The sequence below is a fragment of the Protopterus annectens genome, chromosome 4.part0 (assembly GCF_019279795.1).
Source record: "Protopterus annectens isolate FY-2018-M chromosome 4.part0, PAN1.0, whole genome shotgun sequence".
In the NCBI taxonomy this organism is placed as follows: domain Eukaryota; kingdom Metazoa; phylum Chordata; order Ceratodontiformes; family Protopteridae; genus Protopterus; species Protopterus annectens.
In genome coordinates this window covers 6,670,526-6,686,136 of record NC_056733.1, presented here as the reverse complement: position 1 = coordinate 6,686,136, position 15,611 = coordinate 6,670,526, and the positions used below count along the sequence as shown (strand labels likewise).

General features: G+C 42.3%; 1 protein-coding gene across 1 annotated transcript in view; it reads right to left on the bottom strand.

Annotated features, from left to right (window-relative positions):
* The window catches only part of ATAD5 (ATPase family AAA domain containing 5), a gene marked incomplete in the record, with an annotated part of 853,119 nt that overhangs the window by 653,727 nt on the left and 183,781 nt on the right, over nt 1–15,611 (bottom strand).

Sequence of the window (15,611 nt, the reverse complement as noted above, 5' to 3'; positions counted from 1 at the left end):
ACTAGGTCTAGGATATTGTTGCCCCTGGTGGGGGTGTGGATAAGTTGATACAGGGCATTGGAATTTATGCATTCCAGAAAGAGTTGAGCGAAGAAGATGGTACATGAGTAGTTTACCAGTTAATGGTGGGGTAGTTGAAATCGCCCATTATTAGGGTGCTTGGTTGAACCCTAATATTTTCCAGTATATCAAGAAAAAAAGAGTGGGAATCCTGGGGCATGGTGGGGGATCTGTAGTAAGCTACAATTTGGGTTGCAGATTTGTCTAGACTTAGTTGCACTTGGATAACCTTGGATGCATTATGCAATGCAACTAGCCTGGAGCTGTGGATATACCCAATAAACCTTAGAACTAGACCCCCCCTATACTGTAGAGAAGGACAAGGCTCTGTATTCGACCTTACCAGCTAATCTGTAAAACAGTTCACTGTACATATCCAGGAATGTCCAAAGGGCAGTTTCAGGTGTATCCTCCGGTCCAACCGGTGAATCTGGACATTTTGAGGCAATGTTACAATTACCTCATGTACACAGACAACCCTCTCCTCCTTCCACCAAACACTAATACATGCGAGAGATGCAAATATACAGCCAAACTGGAGGCTAAGCTCTCTCAACCCAAGACTGGACCAGGCAGTCAAGAGAAAGGAATTACTTGCATCACACCACCAGTCTCACATACACATATGAAACCAGCACTGGCAAAAACACGCACATGAATACACGAAAACCTACTCGGAAGCTCTAAATAAAAATCTACAAAAGCAACAGAGACCTCCGAAGCAGACATCCAAGCAACCTCCAACCCCCCCCCCCCAACGCAAACCACAAAACACATACTTCACAAAACCAGCGTGCCACACAATCACAGCCCTTAAGGCAAAATAACATACCCAACACACTAGTAATAGGTGACTCTATAGTCAGGCACACTAACGTCCCACTCGCTAGGCTGAACAAGGAGAGGGTTACTGTTAGCTGCCTGTCGGGTGCCAGGATCAGCCAAATAACACAAGCACTCAGGTCACCCCAGAACAAATACAAATATGACTCTCATTGTCTATGTTGGTGTGAATGACCTGAGCCGTACCTCCTCAGACTACATGAAGAGAGACATGGAGGAGCTCTCTGATCACGTAGCATAGGCCGGTATGACCCTGACCCTGAGTAGCATCCTGCCCTCACCAAGAATACCACCACGGTATAGAAAAAAAATTATCAATTTCAGCAATTGGCTAAGCTTCTGGTGTCATTCAAAGGGGATCCAGTGTCTGTCAGCCAGGGATGACATGCTAGACAAGCCACGCTGCTTCGCTAGTGACAGCTTGCACCTGTCACCCTTAGGCTTTCGAATACTGGCAAGGCTTTTGCCACCCCTATAGTGCCTTTTTTAGGCAAGGCTCAAAAGACAAACCCACCGCCGTAAATAGCACAAGTAACAAAAAACTGAATGTAATGCTACTCAATGCCAGAAGTCTAAACCTCAAAATGCACGCACTCATGGCACTCCCCACTATGGAGAAAATCGATATATGTGCAGTAACAGAAACCTGGTTTAAGGAGCCAGGGAGCACCCCAGCACTACCAGGCTAGAACTCATACCATACATTTCGGCCACAAAACCTGGACCGAAATACAAAAGGCGGGGGAGTATCCATATTCATCAAGGATACCCACACTTCCAGGTTAGTGGCACAGCACGATGCTTCAGAGATCATCCACGTGCAACTAACAACGGGCAAAACTGCTATTCAAATTATAACTGCTATTCAAATTATAGCTTGCTACAGATCACCCACCATATCCCAGGACCCCCACTCCACATTCCTGGAAACACTGGGAAACAAAGGTCCTACCAAACACCCTGATATTGGGTGATTTCAATTACCCAAACATTAACTGGGAGAACTACTCAAGTACAAACTCCCCTGCCTAACATTTCCTAGAATTTATAAACTCAAATGCCCTGGATCAACTGGTCTCCACCACCAGAGGTGACAACATATTGGACCTGGTCATCACCAACATGGGCGACCGTTCCAACTTCTCCCTGGTTACATCTGACCAAGAACTAATCACTATGGATATCCACATTCCGCCACCACCCCCAGTCAAAGAAACCACGGTGAAAAACTTTTCAAAAGCAAACTTCACGTTACTTAAGACCGAGGTGGGAAGTTTCAAAGCCCCCATGCTAAAGGATAACACTGTCCAAGCTGCAAAATCCTTTACTAATGCACTCTACGGGCACCTACAAGAATGCATGGATCGTGCTATCCCAAACTAAACCAAGACTCACTCCTCCAAGAAAAGGAAACCAGTCTGGTGGACCCCTGCCATAAACAAGCTATACAATAGGAGGAACTAGTACAGAAGAGAGTAAAATTCCAAGGGAAGACATCCCTGGATCAGTATCAGCAAGAAACTACGTTCCCTCATAAAATCATCCAAGGCTAGCTTCGAAAGAAAAACTGCCATGGACTCCAAAGATAACCACAAGGCATTCTTTAGCTATGTCAAGAATCTAAGTGGCAATTCTCAGATCTGCTCGGAGTTGGTGCAGAATGGCACAAAATACACCCAACCGACAGATATAGCCAACATCCTGGCAGACAGGTTCAGTGCAAATGTCACCCCCTCTCATCCCCAAAAGGGCCCATAACTATACCAGAAGAATGTAGTGCCCCTGAAATCACAGACACTCAGGTTAAAATAGCCCTCTCCAAAGCCAAAAACACAGCATCAATGGGACCGGACGGTGTCCCAGGCTGCGTCCTACACGGGCTCAAAGATGAACTAACCCCTCACCTAAACACACTGTTTAAACTCAGCCTCTCCACAGGATACGTGCCCACAGAAACGATTAATCCACTCCACAAAGCTGGAGCCAAAATGGCCCCCGGGAACTATTGCCCTACAAGTCTGACTAGCTTGGTCTGCAAAGCTATGGAGCGCATCATCATGGATATCATTAACAGAGACATTGGGAACCTCCAAACACTGGACCCTACCCAGTTTGGCTTTGTTAAGGGCAGTTCATGCCTCCTAAACCTGGTGGACTTCTTTGAGACAGTTACCAAGGCTATAGACAAGGGAAAGGTGGTCCACACAGCCTACCTAGACCTCGCAAAGGCCTTCGACACCATTCCCCACTCAGGTATTATAGACAAGCTCACCAGCCTGAACATAAAGCCCTACGTCAAGAGATGGGTTACCAAATGGCTCACGGACAGAACCCACATAGTAAAGAGATGTGGGAGCTAGGTCTGAGTCTAAACCGGTTACAAGTGGCGTTCCCCAGGGCTCAGTCCTACGACCCCTTCTGTTCGGCATAGACTTCACAGAGGTACAAGCATGCACAGGAGAACTATGGCTGGCCAAGTTCGCAGACAACTGCAAACTAGGGGCTATAATTGACTCTCCGGCTGACACAGACATCCTCCAAAAGGGTCTCAACTGAGACAGATAACTGGTGTCAAAACCATGGCCTCAAAAGAAATGTCAAAGTGCATAGTCATCCCCTCTGGAAAAAACAAAATACCCACAAACTACCACATAGGTAGTAGCCCCCTAAATACGGAAGACGTTATAAGGGATCTGGGGACCCAAGTAGATAGTAACCTCTCCTTTGATAATCACATTGCCTAAGTGGTTAGAAAATCCTTCTATGTGGCCCACCTAATCACAAAAGGGTTTGCATCCAGATCAAAAGAGGTCATTGTGCCCCTCTACGCATCACTCATCAAACCCATCATAGAGTACAATGCCCCATTTGGGATGTACCTTACAAGACACCTGCAACAACTGGAAAGACCACAGAAGTACCTTAGCAAGAGGATCACTGGCTTCAAGCAGATGCCCTATGCAGCTCGACTGAAGAAACTCCAGCTGTACTCATTTGCATACCACCTACTCAGAGGTGATCTCTACCTAACATACAAGGCCATGTCCAACCCAGAATTGATGTATATTAAACACCTAAAGAAAACCATATCCCCTCAAGCCACACTCTCAAGGGTTCTAAACCTCACCACAACAATAAATAGGAAGTGCTGGAGGGATAGATTCCTCTCCCAGAGACTTCCCATGCTCTGGAACAAGATTCCAATAATCTACATTAGGCAGAGCTCCTAGCTAACCCTCTTCAAGAGAAACCTTGACGAGTGGATGTGAAACAAAGTTTACCCCAGGAATCACTTCAATGGCTCTGCTGGACAGAGGCACAGGGAACTAATCTAAAGGGGCCGCGAAAGCCAACACATTCCGGCTAGGCTTATAAATGCATTCGGGCAAATAGCCTAGTACCTGTCTATGAACCTATATCCTTAATGAATATGGACACACCTCCGCCTTTGGTGTTTTGGTCCAGGTTAGATGGCCGAAAAGTGTGGTACGAGTTATAGCCTGGTAATGCAGGGATGGTCTCCAGAGCCTTGAACCAGGTCTCAGCCACTGCACAGATATCAATTTTTTCCATTTTAAGGAGTGCCTTGAGTGAGTGCATTTTGAGATTTAGACTTCTAGCATTGAGTTGCACTACCCTCAGTTTTTGCTTGCCTGTCCTTATTAAGGTGGTGAATTTGTCATTTGAAACTTGCCTAAAAAAGGCAGTATAGGTGCGGCAAGACCCTTAGCCAGTATCCAGAATCCCAGGGGCGACAGGTACAGGCCATCTCTGGCAAAGCATTGTGGTCTGTCGACCATATATTCCCAGGCAGACAGATGCTGGATCCCCTTAGAATGACACCAGAAGCTTAGCCAATTGCTGAAGTCAATCATTTTGTCCTTGTACTGCGGTATCATTCTGGGCGATGGCAGGATGCTACTCAGGGCTAGGGTCATACCTGCCTGGGCTACAAGACTGCAGAGCTCTTCCATGTCTCTTTTCATGTAGTCCAGGGAGGTACGTCCCAAGTCGTTCACACCAACATGGACAATGACAGTCATATTTGTACTTGTTGTGGAGTGACCCGAGTGCGTGGCTTATGTGGCGGATCCTGGCACCCGACAGGCAGCTGACAGTTACCTTCTCCTTGTTTAGCCTGGTGAGTCGGATATCAGTGTGCCTGACTATAGAATCACCTATGACTAGTGTACTGAGTACGTTGTTTTGCCTTATGGGCTGTGGTTTATTGGCACACTGAGTCTGTGGGCTGCGTGTCATTTGGGTTGTGTTGGGGGTGGAGGTTGCTTGCGTTTCTGCTTTGAAGGTCTCTGTTGCTTGAGCAGATTATTACTGAGAGCCTCCGCGAATGTTTTTGTATTTCTATGTGTGGATTTTGGTGGTGTAGGTTTACTGGGACAATGTGATGAGTGTGGTGTGGTGCAAGTATTTACCTTCTTCCTCTTGGCTGTCAAGTTCAGTCTTGGTTGGAGAGAGCTTTACCTCAAGTTTGGCTAGATAAGTGCATTTCTCACAGGTTGTGGTGTTGGCTGGTAGGAGGAGAGGACTGTCTGTGTACATGAGGCAATTGCTACATTGCCCCAAGATGCCCAGATTCATCAGATAGACAGGAGAGAACACTGTGAGCTGACCCTTGGACATGCCTGAATAAAAAACTACTTTCCTCTAGACAAGTGAGGAAAGGGAGTATAAGAGCTGTTTTTCTCTAAGCCAGTGAGGAAAGTAAGTACAAAAATCGTTTTCCTCTAGGTAAAGAGGAAGGTTGAGTGCTGTAGTAATTTGTAGCTTATTTAGTGCTAGCAAGTTCTGAACAAGTGCTGAGCACGAATAAGCAAATTCAAGTGCTAAAACTAAGAATCTGTACCTGGATCTTGTGGTATTATACGCTACCTAGTGCTTACCACTCCCATTGATAAGCTAGAATGCTTCCTTCCAACACAGAAAGGCTTGTGGGGCTCAGAAGCTTACAAACAGTCCTGGTTACCAAACCTCTGCACACTAAAAACTATAGGAACACTCCCTTAAAAGTCACAGCAATGGGTCAAAAAGAATAGCACTCATTTTTTGGAATAGAAAAAGGTTGAACATCAGAACTCGTATAGTAATTAGTAATGCAGTCACCATTAACTCATTACTGACCATCACAAGTCGGATAACTGAAGTTAAATCTTCTGCTATATTGCAAATGTGCAAAATTGCTTACTTCTACTTTTGTGCTATAGGTATAATTTTTTTTCTTACTTGTACATATGTGACCGTGCAACAAGTCCAAAAGGTTTAGGATCTTTGCTTTAGAAGTGTTTGCATAGGTATTTTATATCCCAAGAAGACTTTAAATAATTCTTCCTCAGATAGACACTGATTGATGGAGGTGTGGTGGGAAAGAGAGGTTACTGAGATGGACTGAAAGCATTGAATGGTGGTTATTCAAACAGCAAAATCATTCGAGTGAATTTGCCAGAGAAACATTTTCAATTGTCAATTTCAGTTGACAGAGAGAAGACCAGAAGCTGACTAGAAGTACCCTGGATTTGAATGAGACCTGTGCCAGGCGAAGCAAGATGAGGAGGAGCACCTGCAATAATGTGGAAGAGTTATGAAAACGTGTCATTTCTATAAGACGCAGTTTGGGCAAAAAAGCTGTGCTTCTGCAAGAAGAAATGGCGGCTTAAAAAAGACTACAAATTTACTGTGTTAAAATGGACTGTTTTTTTTTTTCTGCCACCATCAGCAAGCGCCACCAGTTAAGGACAGTATCTCTACTAGTGCAGGCAATTAATCAGGAAATGACTGAAGACTGCTCCAAGGCATTTGTACAATTTATTTATTTTATTTTACATTTGTTATCTGGGAAGTTCTGACTGGACCAGGTCCATTTACAGCGGAGGCCCGGGGAGAAAAGCTCCGGCTTTAGTTTAACAAAAGAAGCAACATAATAAGGAATGAGAAAAAAAATAAAAAATAACAGAAAGAAAAAGAAAACGATAAAAACAGAATAATAATTTATACAGTGCTGTGCAATCAACAAGAAACACCATGAATAGTACTTAAAGGGGAGCTAGAAAGCAGTTCAGTGAATATAAATGAAAGCTTGATCCTGAGAAAAGTGAATGCCTTTGCAAGTGGTTGTATTAAATGATGGTGTATGATTTAGTTTATTCATTTAAGGGTAGACAGCGCATGGTTTCTTAAGGCTAACTATAAGTTAAATGAGAGAGTGCAAGTTGTTTTTCATATCTGGAAGGGAGACAGAAAAATGAAAAGGACAGATGCTATTAATACAAGGGTAGACATAGGGTCTAGCATCCACTTTCTGTACGATTATATATAACATTAGATAAAGCCTGTGGGGAGAGCTGTTTACTTGCAGGCAAATGCCTCTTTATGGAGAGATAATTTCCCTTTTTGGAAAGTGCATACAGTTCTATGTGTTTGCTGCAAATTAAAAGGGGTTAAGTGAATTAAAATATATTTAACACGAGTGCTTTTATTGAAGTACAAAGACTGAGAAAATGTGACATAGGGTCAAACAGAGATGAGAAGCAGTAACTGTATTTGCGATCAACCTGCCAAGCATTAATCTGTGCATGCAATTTACAAGTTTGAAACATATATTCAAAAGAAATGTCATGCAGAATATGCGAATGCAATAGATCATCAGAATTACAACCTTTTCAATTTTACCATAATGTCAATGTTCTTGCAAGTATAAAAAAAGAGTACTAAATTGTATTAAGAAGTGTAACATGCAAGAAAGAAAGAAAGAAAAGTGTGAAGTACAAGCAGAAAAGCCAGACTTGGATAGAATAAGCATGTGAATGAAGATGATAAAAGCTACAGTGGTAAACTATGTAGTCACACATGAATTTCCTCTGCAACACCCATATCTATGGGGAGACAATAAGATAAATTATTTAGGTGTAAGGATTAAAATTATTCTATTATGGCAGCTAACCATATGTGGAAAGGAACTATACAAAAGATAAAAAATGAAGTTGGAAACTCTTGCTTATGTTTATGACTAGCAAGACACAAGCACTGAAAATGTTTCAAGTTCCTTTAGTTTTAGATACAGAGTCAGGCATATTTTAAATCAACCAGTGGAGAAGTGGTGGACCATAATAAACAGTTGAAGGAATTTTTGTCTTGGAAGGGAAGAGGGCAAGAGTTTAGTGGGATGAGTTGTTTTCCCCCCATCAAACAAGGTAGTATTGGACCACCTAATTTGAAGGGATACTTTAGAGCTACCCAGTTAAGGCTCAAATGCATACCATAAGCAGAAAGCTGCCAAAGTGGAAAGGCATGATAATGAAAGTATTGGGGGGGGGGTCAAGAATTAATGAGAGAGGAGGATTTTTGTATTCAAAACCTTAAAAAACAACCCTATATAATTTTATACTATAAAGTATTCCAAGAACTAAGCCAAAACAGGACTGAGATTTTACAAATAGGGATGCCTATGTAGGGTCAAAGAAAGAGGAGGCTGGAATTTATTACAAAAAATTAGCAAAGGAACCAAGGCTATGAAAGGAAATAACTGCAGAGGGGAAAGATAACAAGCGTGGCATGAGGTCATGGTAAAGTTTGGACAGAAAGTCTTCTCTACCAGTACTGACAGAGTATAGGTAAAGAGAAAGAGATATGGAGGTGCTACATGAAAGACCAGCTCTGGATGAGTTTTTAATCGAGCTTAAAGCAGAAACTGCTGTTAAAAGGATAATAAAAATAAATACAGACACACATTTTATATATATATATATATATATATATATATATATATATATATACACACACACGTGTATATATATATATATACACACACATATATATATATATATATATATATATATATATATATATATATATATATATATATACACACACACACACACACACACACACACACATATATACTGTACTGTATGACAAGAATCAAATCAGAAGTGTTTAGGAAAGCTGGGAAAAGAGAATGCAAAGGCAACATATAAAGCATCAATGGAGAGGGCAGTTGTATGGCTCTCAGCTATACAAAGTCCAGCTGGTTTAGGATTCTACCATAGAAGTGTTTGTAAAGGCATTTTAAACACAAGCAGACTTCACCAAATGTTTCCTCAGGTAGATAATGATTGCTGGAGGTGTAGTGGAAGACAGAGGTTAATTGAGAATATGTCTTCTGGGAATGTAATGAGTTAGCAGATTTTAAAAACTCCCTGTATGGTACTTTGTTAGAAATGTTGGGGAAGCAAATTATTGCAACCAAGGAAATGATTCTTTTGATCTGGGATATAGGATCCGAATTGCCTAGACATGGTAATTGCCTTTCTAAATGTAATTCTATGGACTGACCAACAAAAAAAAAATCAAATACTAGGAAATGGAAATGAAAATCTAAACCAACCAAAACCAAAGTACTACATATTGTAAAGGAGATAAAATAATTGGAGGTGGAGATCTTTATTAAAGGCAAGGAGCAAATTACAGAGAAATAGATGGAATTTATGAGAATAAATTCCAGAGAATACTAGAGTGAATGATAATTGTTGAAAAAGAAAATGTGTGTGTAACGTATCCACCAGAAGGTCAACCACCAAAAGAATAATGCTAGATCTTCATAAACCCAAAAGATCAATGTACTGGAACCTTGAAATCCACATCAATAAACAGTTTTACAGGGAGGCAAGCTCCAGTGACACTTACACCCTCTGCATAATAAAAATAACTTCAAGGTTGCACTACTGCAAATAAAGGGTCAAACCCCAATTTCCGATGTAGTACACCCTCTCACAACCACCTACTGCCACTATTCGTTATTCTGAAGTGCTGATGTTCCAAACCATCAGACTGTCGTTCAATTATCTGATCTCAATATGCTGACATTGTACAATCTGGTAACTCAGTCTTATAAAGTAGATCTATACATGTGTGCCCAATCATTGTTTACATGGTGTGAATTGAAAAAAATACCCAATCCAAAAACAGCTGTTTTTCACATCTTTTCACATCTTAAAGGGAACCAGAGAAAGGAAAAGGACCTAGAATACCCAAGGGCAGAGAGAGGGTCCCTGCCATTCTTATTCCTCTACACCACCAACTCTAGATGAAGGGTTGTCAATCATACTAAGGACCTAACTTGCATAACTATTTTAAAACAGTAGCCTAATTCTTCATCTTAAGGTCTTCATTACAGACATGCAAATTAAAAATATGAAAGAATATCTGCAGACTACAAACCATACATAGTCTGCTGTGTTTATAATGGGACAATTTCATATTGAAAGCACTACTGACACTCATTTGAGTGATCCCTAGTGTGTATTTGCCCCCATTGATAGTAAAACTGAAATTTCCCTTTTCCTCATGAAGTCACCTTGAAGTTATGTAAGTAACAGTGGTGTTGGAAGTGCAGCCCCCAACATGGGAGGGAGGCTTCTCCCCTGAAAAGATGTTATTTCATTAAGATTTTTTTACTCCTGAACACTTGTTTGAATTCAGGAGGTTTCACTCATTTTTGAAAAAAAAAAAATGAGCGAGACAATAAGTCTCTCTTTCTTGTCAGAGAGCCTTTATATCACTATCTAAAAACTGTACGAACACTTGTCTTGTTTACCACGTATCATGTACATGTTCAGCAACCTGCTTTAACTACAAACATTTTAATTTTTAACTTGGAAGTTTTACTTCTTGGATCCACCTCTGAAAATGAGTATTGCCCACAATCACTAACCTGGTTAAAATTACATGCATCTCTCTCTCTCTCTCCGTATATTACATACTACAACTTGCAATACTCTTGAAATAAATCTGATTGACAAATAGCCCTTTTCCTTCTCGCCCTGGAGCACAAAAGTCGCACTTTAACAAAAGCGCCTGGCAAGCCAGTACGTAAAAATCTACTGCCAATCATTAGCGGACCGGAGTTCCGCTGTGGCGACCCCTAACTGGGAAAAGCCGAAAGATACAACAACATGCTTCATATAATAGCCAAGCTAATAATAACCAAGCTGAAAATGCACATGCAGTGTGAGAAAAGCTCTCCTCGCCCCTAATTTAGGAACTGGTAAGAGAAATGAGTTGCTTCATGGTCCTCTCCATGTCTCCATGAACTAGCAGTTAGTCAAGAAGGTGAAGGGCCAAGTTCTATCCAGTCCGCCTGAATGAAACTAATTCCTTTGAAGGAAGGGATGGATTGAACTCCAGTCCATATTAGCTAGCTGCCTGCTGTAGTACTTGCCCAGTAGTTCCACAGATTACTTTATTGAAGGAGAACTGGTCAGCAGATTTTAATGGGCTGCTGTCTGCAATTTTACCCATCTTGTCCTTCTTTCCCAAACATTTTGGTTTCTACAGTGCCTTTCTTGTGTTTGGTCTGTTGGCCTTTGTCTCCAGCAGAAATGGCCAGACGTGTAATGGCAGTTTCAGCTGTATATGGATGTGGGAATATTTTATAATAATCAATTTGCCTTTTCTTCTAACTTCTTAAAAGATCTAATGTCAGGCTCATGAACACATATCACTTGTCCACAGGAGAAAAGAGCAACTACCTTTTAATATCTTTACGTAAAGGTGGATCTTCTGTCAGGCATAAACAAACCCGAAGTGACTACCCTGGACACTGCATCGAAGCAGTCGTATCAATTATTTATTGAGCTTCCTCACGCAGATCCACTTAAGCAAGCCACACAATTTTTGTCCTCGGGGTGTCAAACAACACTGCTGAATTAAATACACCTTGGTATATGGTTACGCACATTTAACAATCAAGTTGGCTTGTACATAGCTCCTTTTTTATTAAGTCTGTCCAGATCTCTGCACTTTCACAGTAAAGTAGTGAGGCCTGGAATTAGCTTAGTACCTTATACCATGTCCACACAAAACTGCAGGTTCTGAAATGCTACTTCTATAGATATACTGAAAAGTCTGTTGTATTTTGTACAGTCAGGTTTCTTTGGGACAAAGCCACAGACATTCTCAAAACCCTTAAAGACAGGAGGGTTTTGGTTCCTGTAGGTCCAGACAATCAATGCATCTGTTTTTGATATCTGACTATTGTGTCTCATATTTACAATGATCTCTCGAAGTACAGCAAGTTGCTGAAAGAAAGATCGTTCAGCAGTAATTCCAGTGACAGAGTTTCTTCTTCATCCAAGTCATGCTCAATAGTGAGGACAGTTAGGTAGTATTAGCCAATTCCATCTCCAAGAAAGAATCAGTGTTCTTGTCAAATTCACTTTTTTTGCTTAGGGTGCTTGGCAGTGAGCAGTCAAGAGAATCGCTTCAAGGGCACTTGCCATTCAGCAAAAAACTATTTTCCTAAAATCTTTTAAAGTCAAGGTTAATCGCACAGCTATTGTATGGTACTCCAGCGGACATAAAAATGGGGGGGGGGCAGGTTTTTATCCAGGTTGTTCTTACCTAATCTGCTCTACTCTGCTGGTCTTCTGGCGCTTTGATCTAAAAGGCCTAGGGGCAGAGGCCCATGTCATTCTTTCACCCACTGCATCACTGACTCTGGTTGAAAAGTTGTCAATCACAAGAAAATTGGTTTAAGACTACCAGCCTTATGGCACTCTGCATAGAAGGCAGTATTAGTTACTGCCTATATGTCTACCTCCAAAGAGCTCAGACAGAGACTGGCAGGAGAAACATGTGGTACAAACAGGGACTGGATAGCCATCTTAATGTTGGAGGCATCGCTGGATTAATGTCTCCAAAAGAAGTGCAACTGTTGACTAATAGCCCTATAGAGGATCCTCTATCCCTCAGCCTCCTTTTTACAGTGTTATTTCTTACATACCTACATTGGGTGAAGGGACTTCACAGAAGATCCTGAAGAATACTTCAAAGCCCACACAAAAACTTACATTTTTTTCTATGTCAACCACATTTACAGTGTGGTCTTCTCTGCTTTTCCAGGTCCAACTTAAACCAGCAAAAATTTTTCAGTCTTTAAAGGAGGAGTCAGCAGGGAGGTAGTACGAGGGGGGGGGGGGAGGAGAAGACTGATCATCTTTACACATCTCAGTCAGAGTGGAAAACAGTCTCATGCACCCACGCTACTAATATGCATATGCACATGCACAGTTCTGTGCAAGGCACAGCATGTGCTTGAAATACCCCAAGTCAGGTAGCTGACGCTTGCATGAAATAACATACAAAGTTGGCATGCAACAAAGAAAAGCCTATCGAGTGTCTGGTACTGGTTTCAGGCTACATTTCCTAAGAGTCCCATCCTACAATAGCTACTTGAGCTTTTAACATACCAACATCTAATTTAAGCCTTTAACTGCAAACTCTTGACAAAGGAAGCTTCACCAGGCTTCCTCACCCAGGACCAGCTAATCCATTTGGTTCAGAAAGAAAATCCTAAAAGGAAAGCCCTTGACCCAATGTTTTACTGACCTGTAGCTAGCTAACGTCATTTCTTCAGGAATCAAGCTGGTCAGCAGCATCCGAATTAATACACCAGAAACTGGATGTACCAGTTCCAGGGTATACACAGTGCCTTACTGGGAGGTAAAGGGCTGGTGAAGACTTAAAGTCTTACTAAATAAGGATAAATTCATCATCTTCTGAGACGAGGGTGGAGCTCAGCAATTGCAGACAGCTGGATGGGTGTGCAATACCAGACTTACTCACAGGGTGGCTAAATCATTCCCTATCCTCTCCTCGGTGCATTTGCCATTGAGGTCCTGCTCATGCCTCTAACAAGAGCTGCAAAGTGGACACGCCTATCAGTACCTACGTGATCAGTTTGAACAGCCAGTATCTTTCTAGTTACAAAGCAAGATAAAAGTTTCGGCCCTTCTGCCTATAACAGACCATCTAAATGTATTTCACATCAAGGGCAGTTTTTCCATCCCTTTCAACTTTCTGGTTTAAAAGCCCGGGTATGTGCTTGTTTAAGCTTTGAGCAGCGGCACCGAACTGAGATAAACCATTACTGCTGCCAGAACGTCTGCTCTTCAGTTTTTTCCTTAGATCTTCCTAGTTCTTTCTCTCTCTCTTGCACTTCAAATAGCTTAATCACTTTGCACTTCAACAGGTTTTTGTAGCAATTATTGTAGCACACCTAAGTGCCATCAGCACTAGTCGTTCTTCACAGAAATAGCTCCACTGTTTTGTACTTACGACCACCCCTCCTGGCATGATTAAAGGGCAGTTCCCTGTGTTTTCTCCTATTAACCTGGTGCACTTGGGCATTCTGAGGCAGTGTAGCAACTGCCTCATGTACACAGACAGCCCTCTCCTCTTACCTCCCAACACTCAGACTTGTGAGACATGCACTTATATCACAAAATTGGAAGCTATGCACTCTCCAGCCAAGACCGGACTAGCTGGTCAAGAGGAGAAGGTCAACACTTGCACCACACCACATGGAACACTCAGCCTTCCAGAACACCCGCCATCACAGCTCTCCCATAAAAACACAAACCACACACCCATCTTCGCAAAGTCTCTCAATAGAAATTTACCCAAACAGCAGAGACCTCAAAGACAGAAGCGCACTTCACCCCCACAACACAGCACAAACCACAGGCACATAGCTCACCTCAAAAGTGCGTCCCTCAACCTAAGCCCGTAAGGCTAAACACCTTGTCCAATACACTAATCATAGGTGACTCAGTAGTGAAGCATACAGATGTCCCACTCACTAGGTTGAATAAGTAGAAAATAACAGTCAGCTGTCTCTCTCAGGTGTCAGAATCTGACAACATATGCACTCAGGTCACTCCACAACAAGTACAAGTATGACTCTGTCATTGTCCATGTGGGTGTGAATGACCTGGGATGCACCTCCCTGGACTACATGAAAAGAGACATGGTGGAGCTCTCGGATTATGTGGCCAAGGCAGGTATAACCCTAGCCCTGAGCAGTATCCTACCATCACACCCAGAATGATACAGCAGTACAAACGAAATATGATTGACTTCAACAATTGGCTAAGTTTCTGGTGTCATTCTAAGGGGACCCATTATTTGTCTGCTTGGGACGACATGATTGACAGACCTCAATGCTTTGCCAGAGATGGCCTGCATCGGTCACCGCTGGGTTTCTGGGTACTGGCTAAGGCTCTTGCCACCCCTATAGTGCCTTTTTTAGGCGGTATTCCAAAGATCAAATTACCACTGTAACAGCTATAAATAAATGCAATCTGAGGGTCAAGCTGCTCTATGCTGGAAGTCTAAATCTCAAGATGCATTCGCTCGAAGCACTCCTCAAAATGGAGAACATGACATATGTGCTGTAACGGAGACCTGGTTTAAAGAAGCAGAAAGCACCCCTGTGTTACCAGGCTACAACTCATTCCACACCTTTCGGCCTTGAAACATGGACCGAAGCTCGAAAGGCGGTGGTGTCACCATATTCATAAAGGATATGCACACCTCCTGACTACTAGCCCAGCATGACGCATCTGAGATACTTTAGGCACAACCAACATTGGGTAAGACGGCAATCCAAGTCATAGCCTGCTATAGGTCCCCAACTATGTCCCTAGACAATCACTCCACGCTCCTAAGCACCCTGGAATCTAGCAAGGTCTAACACAAAACTCTCATACCAGAAGACTTCAACTTTCCCTTCATCAACTGGGAAAAACTACTCAAGCACCAATACAGTGGCCCAACACTTCCTGGAATTCATCAGTTCCCCAAAAGCCCCCTTTTGGGCCCGCCTCAAAACCTGAAAACCCCACCCCAAAGGAAGC